The 12,853-nt window shown below is 47.9% G+C and overlaps 1 pseudogene across 1 annotated transcript; it reads left to right on the forward strand.

Annotated features, from left to right (window-relative positions):
- The first annotated feature begins 5,067 nt into the window (after positions 1–5,067).
- On the forward strand, positions 5,068–12,360 carry LOC101576436 (annotated as a pseudogene). The gene is made up of 4 exons (XR_001117026.2): positions 5,068–5,185; positions 5,457–5,573; positions 10,493–10,720; positions 10,765–12,360. The product of XR_001117026.2 is annotated as an ETS domain-containing protein Elk-1-like (transcript).
- The last annotated feature ends 493 nt before the right edge of the window (positions 12,361–12,853 follow it).

A 12,853-nucleotide genomic window follows, 5' to 3' on the forward strand; every position in this document is an offset into this window, starting at 1 on the left:
GTTCTGGAACGTCTGTCCTGCTCATATTTTTCATGGGAAGAGGAGAAGTGGGGACGATAACATGAGTCATCCAGATGTAATTTATTCTGTCATCTTTAATTTGGTCCATCAGAAAGCTTTCCGTGTTCATCACAGACAACACTGACTAAATGACTTCTACTGTCCCCTTGAAATTCAATCCTTTTATACTTGGGTTTGCAGCCTGTAAATATTGGTTCATATCTGCATCATTCAGTTCCAACTTGATAAAAGAATGAGTGGAGGACTGAGAATGAGTAGCTCCAGGGTAGCGTGCCCGTTTGCAGATGAGAGGCCCTGGGTTGTATCCCTGGCATGACCTATCCACTATCACCCTCCAAAAAACAACTGGAAGAGGAATATGTATTTTTCCTTTTTTTTTTGGCAGAACTGGGGATTGAACTCAGGCCTTTGCGCTTGCTAGGGAAGCACTTATTCCACTGAACCATCTCCCTGGCCTATGTATTTTTCCTGATGATTAAAATGCATCAGCAAGAACTTTTCAAGTAGAATCAAGGCTCTGGAATTGAGCACACAGTGCAGGAAGCACCTTGAGCTCTAAGCTTGGAGACAAGACATCAACTGACTTGTAAGGCGATGCCTGTTAAGATTTGTGACTTGGTGGGGCCGGGGAGATGTCTCAGTAGAATAAGCGCTTGCCTGCAAGCGCAAGGGTCTGAGTTCAGTCCCCAGTTCCGCTAATAAGAAAAAAAAAAGATTTGTGACTTGGGAATCCAAAGGCACTGAGATCAACATGGAAGCTTGAGAGGGGAGGATAACATTAGGTCTGGGTATCAGCTAAAAGACTTGCTACACTGGCATAATATATTATTTAGTGTTACTGTGAAAATCATTTGGTTCCAACACCCACCAAGAATTAGAAGCACGTTTAAGTTCAACTGCACAAATTAGTAGGGACACTAGTGCCACCTGGTGGCCATTTGTCCAAATTGTTCATTTAGGTCAGAATGAAATTGGTAATGTTAAATGTGGATTAAAGATGCAAACCCCTCTACTGTTGAGTTCTGTTCCCTGATTTTGACTTACAATATGTACATTTCTGTTTTCAGTTAAAAGTCACAAAGAGAAACCAAAGCAATCTAGTTTGGGCAGATCTAAGTTCCTAACTTCCTGCTTACTGCCCTCACAGACCCCTGTCACTGTGCTCTCTGAAAGTATCCGGTGTGATTTTTACTGGGGAGCCACCTGTGCCCCCCACTAGCAGGTCAGCTCTACCAGGGCAGAGGTGCTGTCTCGTCTTCCCCCCACACTAGTGCCTGGTACTAAAGAGGAAATCGAAAGCCTTAAGGCCCCAGTTTTTTACAGCTTCTGCCTCCTGCCTCAGGTGCAGCAGGAAAGGCTCTATGCTTGTAGAATGTCTTATAACCACAAAGTATTCTCATTCCCTTCTTCCTGACCTAGTTAACTTCTGCCTTATACTCAAAATTCCCTAACCTGAAAACAGAACACCTACAGAAGTTCTGCTCCTGTACAATTCCTCTTCACTCCACCCTAGCCCAACCCAATTTAAATTAGAATGTAAACCACCCCCGCTCCACTCCTTGGGGCCTGGCACAGAATGCGCAGCTCCTCTGGGGCAGCCAGCTTAATGCAAGAGCTTGGTTTTCTCCACCTCCTCTAATGTCTGCTCAGTTCCTTGAGCCACCAGACGTCTGTAGTTCCTACAACATGTGGTTCCCTGAGCGGGAAACTGACTTGCTGGCCCTTGGAGCCACCAGCTCAGAGTCCAGAGATGGCTGCCAGGAGCCCTCTCTGGGGAACACACAGTGCACCACTGCCCCAGTTTAGCAGTTCCTCCTTCACTGGGTGAGGGTGACTCGCTGTGCCTACTGCTCCCAACTCGGGAGAAAAGGTGGACAAAGCCCCTCTAGGACCTCAGGATAAGGCAAGGCCCTGCAGCCTAACCCAGTCCCAGTCAGGCCTGGCCCAGTGCATGGAGGGAAGCTAGAGTACCTCCCCAGGTCTCACGTCAGAGAGCTCACTGAGGGCTTTTCTGAGAAGGAAGGAATGTTTTAACCCCTGGGTAACTGCATATGTGAGAGAGTTGTACTGGTTTGTGACCAGTGATGGCTGGTCCATGTGGTCCATGGCAAGGAAATCCGGGAGCACAGTCTCTGGGGCCCTACGCTGAATCTCTGTGACACACTGCCTTTAATGAGAGGTTGACCAGTCCCGGGGGTATGGTGCACCTTAGCCAAGATGTGCCTAAATTCCCAAAGGGACATGGCCGGGCATGATTCTGGGTGTCTCCTCTGTAGGCACCCAGCCTCTGTCTGCTGTGGCACCACTCAAGAATACCACATATACCTTGGGAACAAGCAGAGTAATCCCACTGTCTTATTGTATGTTACTAAACTTTAAGAAAGTCTTCAGTGGAGATTACAATGTAATCTCAAAGCTCAAAACCCTCTGCAAAATTGAGTGGCCTGCATTCAATACCGGCTGGCCATCAGAGGGGACTCCAGATGTCCCCACAGTCCAGACAGCCTGGAATGTTATCACTGGCAAGCCTGGGCATCTGGGTTTCCTTATATTGATCTCTGATTGGAAATTGCCCAGATCCTCCCACTTTGGGTTCCATTCTGCGTTGATAGGCAAGGACAACATCAGGTGTTGGGGGGCAGGAATTCCAATCAGTGCTCCAAGACGCTAAAGAAACCGATATATCAAGACCCACCAGAGGAGGACCTTTTACCACCGCCTCCTGGCCCTGCCCTTACTGAAACTCCATCACCCTGAAATCATCCAGCATCAGCTATCCAGACAGCCCCCCATTCTGATGTCTTCAACCAGCCAGCTCCCAAACTATCCGATGGTCCATTCCCTGCCAGTCCACATCTCTGACAATGTGCACCTGCCTTCACTTTCCCCCCGTCTCCACTAACACTGAGGCTGCCTCTCTTGGAAGCAACTCTAGTCAGATGCTTCAGATCAGCTGAGCCTTCTGACATCCAACTGCCAACCTGTGAGGCCCAACCTCCACCTACTCTCCTGGGTGGCAGCACTGTGCCACCCAGACTGGCTACCTTCTGCTACCAGCCCTTCACCATGACCGATCTTCTGAACTGGAAAGATCATACTCCACCCTATTCTGAGAAGCCCAAGCCCTTGTAACATCATAAAGTCCAACATACAAACTCACCTGCCCATTTGGGATGATTGTCACCAACTGCTCCTCACTCTATTCAGCCCCAAGGAGAGATACAGAATTGTCGCTGAGCCCAGAAAATACATCCAAGGTGTGGCCCCCACTGGACCATAAAGTTGATTCCAGACACCTAGGCCACATAGGATTTTAGCACTATTGAGGGGCAAGAGTCAATTGAAAGATACCAAAAAAGCCATCCTTTGGGGAGGTTTTTTTATTTTGTGTGTGTGACCAGGTATTGAACTTAGGATCCTGTGCTTGCCAGGCAAGCACTTATTCTACTAAGCTATCTCCTCAGCCTTTGGGGAGTTTGTGCTGGTGCCAAAAAGCCTATCAATGTGTCCAAGCCAGTCTTAGTGACTCAAAAACCAGATGATTTGCCCAGGGATTTCTATAAGCAACACTGCAAGGTGCTCCAAACCTCCATACCTGTTAACCCTGAGGTCCCACAGAACCGACCAACTGTCAATGCCGTCTTTGTGGGCCAGTCTGCTTCTGACATCTGGGGCAAACTCCAGACACTAGGAGGACTTGCTGGAATGAATGCCACCCAACTGCTTGAGATTGCCACAAAAGTCTTCAACAACTGAGACTGGGAGACTTAATGAAAGGCAGAAAGAAAAAGGAAACAGAAAGTATTTCTCCTTGCAGCTGCATTTGGAAAACCTGACTTGACTCAGAAAGCAGGGCTGCCACGCAAGGGAGAAAACCCACAACTAACCCACTTGCACCCTGGCCAATGTGCCTACTGCAAAGAACTTGAACACTGGGAAGATGAGCATCCCCTATCTGACTGGCCAAAAACTGGGTCCCCATCATAGTAAACCTCAAACCAGGGGCAACACCAGTCAGATTAAAGCAAGCCACTCACAGAAAGACATGAATTGGGATCCAAGAACACATCAGTTGGCTTGGGAGAAAAGAATCCTCAGAGTGACAGTCCCCCCAGAGCACACTTCTGTTACGTGTCAGGAAGCCCAGAGGAAATGGATACCTGTGAGCTGTGAACAGGGAGTGCTACAGTCCCTCTGCATCCGGGTGTACTTGTGCCCAACCCCTAAGGGCCAGGGATATAGCTCAGTGGCACAGCATCTGCCTGGTAAGTGCATGGTCCTGAGCTTGGTTCCTGGTATTAAAAAAAAAAAAAAAAAAAGAGCCCAATCCCTGCACCCTGCAGAGCTTGCTCCTACTGAAAGCAGCCCAGTTCTCTTGCCTGGATCTCAAAGACAGACACCAATCACTCTTCCCTTTCAAATGGGAAGATCCAGACACAGGGCCAAAGACACAGTTAACCTGGACAAGACTCTCTTATGGCTTTAAGAGCTCTCCCACCTTGTTTGGGGAGTCTTAGCTGCTGACCTAGCTGCCCTTCCAGGAAGCAAACTGAACTACACATTGCTCCAGTACATCGGTGACCTCTGACTGCCCACAAGACCAAGCAAGGCCACTGGGGGAGAGCACAGACCCTCCTGCAGCTGTGCATGGATGCAGCCTGCATGGTATCCTGGCAAAAGGCATAGGTTAATGGCTAGGGTCCATTGTCACCAAGGGACAGCGATCCCTAGGACCTGAAAGAAAACAAGTCATCTGCTCCGTGTCCAGACCATGCAACAAGAGACAGCGCCATGAGTTTCTAGGGGTGGTTGAGTTCTGCATAATTTGGATTCTGGAATTTACAGAAAACACCAAATATCTTTACTCTGTCTCACTAACTGGAAAACAAACCCTTAGAATGGGGAGAAAAACAAAAATTAGCCTTCCAAGAGACAAACCGACTACTCATCAGTACCTTCGCCCTGGAGTTGCCAGATGTAAGCCAAGAATTTAAGCTCTTTGTACATGAAAAGGACCATGTGGTCTTGCGTGTCTGGACTCAGGCCATGGGGCTCTGGCAGAGACCAGCGACTCATCTGTCCCAGCAAAAGCCACCACAGCAGCCGGACGCCTCCCTTCCTCGTGCTCTGGCGGCAGCCGTCACCCTCATCAAGGAAGCTCACAGTGCGACAAAACCTCCACTCAGTAAAGGTCCCCACTCAGATGTGACTCTGAAGAACAACCAAGGACGCAAATGGCTTTCAAATACTGGGATAACTCAGTATCAAGGCCTGCTCTGTGCGAGCCCCCGAGTCACCCTAGAGCCTGTCCAGACATTCAGTCCAGCCACCTTCCTGCTGACAGAAAAGGGTCCACCAGATCACGACTGAGGAGAAGTTGTGGGTGAACTGCTCTTGGGCGGACCTGGTCTCACTGAGGCGCCTACACCTCCTAGCTGATGCTGCCTTGTTCACAGTGGACAGCAGCTCCACCCAGGACAGAGAAGGCTTGGCAGGATACGCTGTCACCGCCACAGATGAAGTCACTGAAGCGGGGCCCTTCCCAAAGGCTGGTCAGCACAAAGGGCAGAATGCTGGGTCCTCATCTGAACCTGTTGATGGGCTCAGGGAAGAACTGTCAAAATTTACACTGATTCAAAGTATGATTTTTGTCACAGTCCACATATAGAGAGCAATATATAAAGAGGACTTCTTACAGCAGGAAGAAAATAAATCAAAAAGAAAAGACAAAAAAAAATTTCAACTCCTAGAAGCAACATGGGAGCCTAATAGGATGGCCACTATGCACCGACAAGGACATCCAGAAGGACAAGATTACATTTCACAAAAGGAAGCCAGCTGGCTGACCGGACAAGCCGGCCATCAGACAAGTAGGCCTAACATCCTCACACCCTGGATGGCCATACTGGCTGCTCGGAGGCCACACCAACAATAAACAAGTGTACACAGCAGGAAAGGCCTACATGAAAACCTATAAAGCCCTACCTGAAACTGTCTCCTGCGGCTGGCCACCCACACTGCCGCTGAATACAATACTATTACCCTCCGGAAGAAAATCTCTGGGCCCAAGAACAAAAGGCCTTTTGAAATGAGTCGGGTTTTTACACTCTGCGCAATACCAGAATATTCATCTCACCCCACAGTGGGGGTCGCGGGCCGAGGCATCTCCCGGGGCATGACCCCCCATTTCTGGGGTCCTTGCTGGGAAAGGAAGGAGAGGTGGAGCTGACTCAAAGCTGAAGATCTCCTCCTCAAGTGGGAAAGTCAGGGCGTCCCCAGGGCAGGAGGGGAACCCAGAAAAGGAAAGTCATAGGAAGCAGAGGTTTATTAATAATACGGAGAAGCGGCGCTGCTGAACAACGAAATGCCCGGCAGGGAGAAGCTCGGAAGATGAGCTTCTCAGTGTGAGGCCTTCTCCCCGCCCGTGGGTAGAGGGCTGGCTGATTTCCTAAAAATAAGCGTGTCACTGATCGGTACAATCAAGATCTCAGCCTTTGTTTCTGGGGTGAGGCGCGGGCTCGCAGGACCTCTGGGCACATGCAAAGGGCCCACCAAGGGCGCCTCCTCCAGCACACCATGTCCTGCGCAAGTGTGCGGTTGTCTGCCTCCCTCTTCCTACCAGGTAGTGCCCTGTGCCTCCTATCCCGCCCCAACTGTCCTTACAATATTGGATATTTCACCGTGAAATTTTAGTACATAAGTGAAAGTAGTTCTGGATTATTTCAACTTGAGCTGTGTGTCCAAAGCGTTTAGCATGTTGTAAATCTCTTAGTTCCACTGTTAATAATTTCTCGGGTGTTAGATGATAATCCAGTTTACCCAAAGTTGGCCTCTATGCAGTTCTTACGACTCCTGCCCATAAATGTAACAAATCAGAGCTATGCAAAGTCTACTGGCCTGAAATAAGGTCTACTGATCCTACCAACTAGCATACTGCCCCCAATTTCTACTTGCTGTACTTGAGTTCCAGTCCGTGAGCAGGAGATGGGTGAGTGTGCCCAGCTGGTGGGACGCTTTTGCTTCCTCTGGAGATAAACTGTAGATAACTACAGCTGGCCCAAAGGAAACTAGCTTCAAGCTGTGGTGGTGAGGTTACCAGTCAGCCCAGTGTTACCTGCTCAGCCTGAGGATCCTTTGCCCAATTTGAGGCAGAAATCTCAAAGAGGCAAGAGATTTCATCTAAGACTGAACTGGGATTTATGCATGAGCATAAGAGAGGCAGAGCACAGGACAGGGTTGCTGAGATGCTTTTTCAAAAAGTGAGGACTAATGCTTGTCTCTCTGAGCAATGGCACGCATGGGGTGCTGCTGGCCGCGTACACAGCTCAGCACACCTGCACATGTCTTGGTGGATCTGTTGCTCTTGACACTGCACTTACTGAGCACGGTGACCTCCTCATACACACTGGGCTGTTTTGTGTTCAGACTGCAGAAGGATAATGGGGAGCTTGCTGCCACCGCCCGGGAGGCCCTAGAGTGCTCAGAGCTGGGCATCCTTTCCATGTGAAGGCGGCAAGCCTTGAGGGAGGGAGGTGGCATAGACGACCATGCTAGGATCCTACCCTGCAAAAACCTGCTTCTTATTAAAGATGGAAAACAGGTTGAAAAATCAGGTCTTTTTATTCTGTCCCAAAAATCCAGGTAATTTGTAGATAGTCCAGAAAATATTCCATATATTAAATAATCACCACCATGTGTGGTGCCCCTGTGCTGGAAGTGAATATCTGCTGCCCTTACGGATCCCCTGTCTGGGTCAGAGTGCCCCTTCCCAGGCCTTCACATTTACCCCATAGTCACTCTTACCTCCAGGAACCACATCCTGCCCCCATCTTGGTACGTTATTGAATCTCTTGCAAAAATCAAATAGCACTTCCTGGTGTGTTTCTACAGCTACCTCTGCATCCCACCCCAGCTTGTTCAGTTGCATTTATAACATTACCCTGGAGCCCAATCTAGGACAACAGAATGGGGTTAGAGATAACTTTAAATAAATCTTGGGTGTAGACAGACTATCTCTACCGATCAGGCACCATTTATTTTCATCAAAGTAAGTAAACTAATTTGTACCACTGCTCTTGCCCAAGTAATCAGTAACAGCATCTACACATATTCATCTTGACCCCAAGTCTTATTAGTCCAATTTACTGTAATCTTTTAAAAAAAATTATTTCACTGATGCTGACAAGTGGCTGTCCATCTCTCAAAATCACAACCCTATTATTATTATTATTATTATTATTATTATTATTATTAGCTTTTCCTCCACATCTTAGGATCAAACCCAGGTCCTTGCACTTGCCAAGCAGGCACTTATGCTACTTAGCTTCATCCTCAGTAGCCCTCTTTTTTTTTTTTTTTCAGAACTGGAGATTGAACTCAGGTCCTTGCACTTGCCAGGGAAGCGCTTATTCTACTGAGCCATCACCCTAGCCCTTTAGCCCTCATTTTTAAGCTATGAGAAATTGCTCCTTTCAAAGAATTTTTTTTTTTGAGACAAATTCTTACTATGTACTCCAGGCTGGGCTTGATTTCACTGTAGCTCAGGCTAGCCTCGAACTTGAAGTGATCCTCCTGCCTCAGCCTCCCAAGTGCTGGGATTATAGGAGTGCACCACCAAACCTGACTTCTAAGGAATTTGAGAAAAGTGATTTATCCTGGTGTGTGGATTGTTATCTTCTTATCTATATTTCTTGTGGAGCAGTGATAATTTTAGTGTTAGTAAATTTTTGGTCTTCTCCACCATCTAAATAGCTAATTTAATATATACTATCCATTATAATTCCTGAGGTCACTCTTTTTCACCTTTGCCCTGGAGCCCAAATCCAGAGCAACAGAATGGGGTTAGAAATAGCTTTAAATAAATCTTGGGTGTAGACAGACTATCTCTACAGATCAGGCATCATTTATTTTCATCAAAGTAAGTAAAATACTTTGTACCACTGCTCTTGCCCAAGTAATGCTTGTGCATTTTGATTCTTGGAATCTTGTGTGAAAGGCTCTTTGATCACCCTGACATATAAGTGGTGATCACACAACAGTAAAAATTCACTATAGTAAAAAAAAACCAAACAAACAACAACAACAACAAAACACTACTGTTAATCTCCTCCACACAATTCCCCTTGCTTTGAACACACTTATCCCATCATTCTTACCACTTTCTGAAGCAGCTCTGGAAAGAAAAGAAAAGAAAGTGTCAAGAGTGATGGGACATGCCTGGCAAGTGCAAGGTCCTGAGTTTGATCCCTGGTACCACAAAAAAGAAAAGAAAGAAAAAAAAAAGTGATGGGATAAGTGTGTTTGAAGTAAAGGAGAGTATTGTGAGGAGGATCAATGGCAATGTATCATTTATGTGTCATTTAATTTTTAAAAATTCAAAAAAATTTTAAAATTCATACATCATATTTTCCAGTCATATCTTATAGTTCTACACCCATAGTTCACATACTAGACAACTTCTTCTCCAAAAAAAGTTCAGAAGGGTAAAAGGTAAGACCTGACTGAATCAGATTTGTCTGCTTTTAGGGCTATTTCTTTTCTTTTAAAGTTCAATTGTTTGATTCCATCATCCTGGATTTGTGGCAATGAGTGATACATAAAATTGTTATTGTGACCACCATGTGCCACTTGTCCAGAAGCTGTTTGCTTGAGTTTGTGCAATTGTGCAAATGTTAGTGAAGGAAGGCTTTAGTGGGTGAGGTGAGTGGTGGAGGACTTCAGAAATTACATTTTGACAGGTTAAATGTCTTCTGGCGAGAGTGAGAGACTGGGTTTGTTGGGAGGACCTACCCCATGGAACAGGAGCTAAGGAACTACTAGTGTTAGGCAAGGCATTGTATTGAACAAGACACTAATCCCACAGGAGACTGGTTAGCTGTCCTTGGGTTGCAGGAACAAAGTAGCACAAACAGGATGAGTTGAAACATAAAAATTAATTTTTTCCTGGTTCTGAAGGCCTGAGGTCCCAACCCGCCTCAGATCATGCAAGCTCATGTGCAGCTACTAGGGTCAGGGCTGTGTTCTCACAGCATCTATAAAACATTTCCTCAAAGACACACAGAGACTTGGTTATTAATAAAAGTAGTAATGAGCTAGGTACGTTGGCACAGGCCTGTGACCCAAGAACTCTGGGGGCTGAGGCAGGTAGATTGCAAGTTGGAGTCCAGCTTCAGCGAATTAGGGAGGTCTTGTCTCAAGAAATGGGGGTGGGGGGGAGTAATGGGGAGGGATGAATCTCAGTGTGAAGGCTCTGGGTTCAATCACCAGTACTGCAAAAATTAATTAATTAATAAAATAAATATAGCAATGTATAAGTATTGTTCAGAAAACCAAATTGTTAATAATACTAAGCCTTATTTCATTCCTTATAAAAAAATAAAGTGAAAAAATATTTAAAAATTAAATGAAGGCAGACCGACAGCACCGGCACTGCCGGCACTGCCGCCACCGCCGCCACCGCCTCGGAACCCAGGCCTGGGGGGCAGTGGGGGCCTGTATGAAGCCTCGGCCCCCCGGAGCTGCCTATACCTCCACCGCACCACGCAGTTTCTGCTGCAGCTGCTGAGAGAACAAGGCAATGGCCACATCATCTCCTGGACCTCAAGGGATGGTGGTGAGTTCACACTGGTGGATGCAGAGGAGGTGGCCCGGCTGTGGGGACTGCGCAAGAACAAGACCAACATGAATTATGACAAGCTGAGCCGGGCTTTGCGATACTACTATGACAAGAATATCATCCGCAAGGAGCAGCAGTTCCCCCTTCAGGGAGCAGGAGCACCAGTCCAAATCCCCTGGAGGCCTGTCTAGAGGCAGAAGAGGTGGGCCTGCCTCTGCAGGTCATCCTGACTCCACCTGAGGTTCCAAACCTGAAATCAGAAGAGCTGAATGTGGAGTCAAGTTTGGGCCGGCCACTTCCCCCAGAAGTGAAGGTGGAGGGGCACAAGGAAGAATTGGAAGCTGCTAGGGAAGTGGGGTTTGTGCCAGAAGCTGCCAAGGCTGAACCGGAAGTCCCTCCTGCGGAGGGTGTGCCGGCCCGGCTGCCTCCAGTTATGGAGACTACAGCACAAGTAGGTGGCCGTGTGGTCTCCACCCCTGAGATCAACCAGCCACAGAAGGGTCGGAAACCCCGGGACCTGGAGCTTCCACTCAGCCCAAGCCTGCTGGGTGGGCCAGGACCTGAACGGACTCCAGGATCAGGAACTGGCTCTGGTCTGCAGACACTGGGGCCAGCACTGACACCATCCCTGTTTACCTACACACACATTGACCCCGGTGCTGCTGACGCCCAGCTAGCTGCCTCCCAGCATTCACTTCTGGAGCACGCTGAGACCCATCGTGCAGCGTAGCCCGGCCAAACTCTCCTTCGTTTCCGTCCAGTGGCAGCGCCCATGTGCACATCCCTTCCATCAGCGTGGATGGCCTCTCGACCCCCGTGGTGCTCTCCCCAGGGCCCCAGAAGCCATGACTACCACCACCACTGCCCCTTCTGGGGTCACTCCATCCATGCCCATGGACTTCTCTCCAGCCAGCCATCTCAAGGAGAAACATAGTTTATCTAACAGACTTGTGCTCTGGTTGTACTGGGGTGGGATTCCTGGGAAGAAGAATCTCTTACACTAACTTGTCCTTGGAAAACATACCATTTCTCTCTTCTTCGTCAGTCCCCCAGTGGCCGCCCTTGTACATCTCCTACTTCAATGGTAGGGATGGTTTATTTATTTATTTTTTGAAGGTCACTGGAAGGAGCCTGGCCCAACCCTTTTAGAGGGGTGGTTAAGACATCTCCCCCCATCTCCCCACTCTTTTTTCCCCAAGGCAAGACAATCAGGGTCTGGCTTGAGAAAGACATTTCTTTATTTATTTCTTGGCCTGCCCTTGGGGAGATGAGGGAGCCCTGTCTACATTTTGGGGTAGGGTAGAAGAGCTAGTTTGTTTTGTTATTCCTGGCCATACCTAAGGGTCTAGGAAGAATCTGTATGGCTTCAGAGTTTGGGAATCCTCAACAAGGAGGAATTACACCCTTGGAATTTGAATTACCACCTCTCCAACCTCTCTCAGATAGTTTGTCCTTTTATCAACTAACATTTTGGCCAGGGAGAAACAAGCCTCTTATTCTTCTCCCCCCTGAGAAGCCATTCCTTTGTCTGCCAAACTCCCTGGGGTCCTGCCTGTTACCTCTCAATGGAGGGTTTTCTTGGGAGGTAGTCCCCGTCTGGGGGATCCCTCCAGCCAGTACTCCAGGTCTCCTTGTCTCCCACCCCCTGCCATTTTGATAGTATAATCTATTTTCAAATGGGGCTTTTCAATATGGGAGAGGGAGGCATCTCTTCCTATATCTGATGGGGTGGGTGGAAAGGAAGGAATTTGGGAGAAGTTTTCCTGCCACCCCCAAGTGTTTATTTTTGATACAAAACATGTATTTTCAGCTCCCTCCTTCCCAGCCCCCCAATTTCCTGTGGAGGGCGGTATAAACGACACTTTAAGTGTCCCTGGAGTTGGGAGGGAGGAATGGGGGACATAAAGCCTGCCTTATCTCAATTCCAGGCTGGAGAGGGTGGGTTCAAAAGACTCCTGAGCTCACCTCCTGTCAGCATTGGCCCAGGCCTGGGGACCTGGGGGTTGGTGATTTGGGAGATGACGCTGAACTTGTCTCCACTGTTTTACTTCCTCAAAATGGACCTTTTTTTTCCTAAAAGTCCCAGAGAATGGGGATTTGTTCCTGTAAATATATATATTTTAAAGGTGTTGCTGGAGGCTGCTGGCATTTTTCCCCCCGATGTCTTCATGAGAAGCTGAGCGTGATGGGCATAGCTTTGTGTGAATGGCAATGAAA

Source organism: Octodon degus, unplaced genomic scaffold (genome assembly GCF_000260255.1).
Source record: "Octodon degus isolate 3935 unplaced genomic scaffold, OctDeg1.0 scaffold00021, whole genome shotgun sequence".
NCBI lineage: Eukaryota > Metazoa > Chordata > Mammalia > Rodentia > Octodontidae > Octodon > Octodon degus.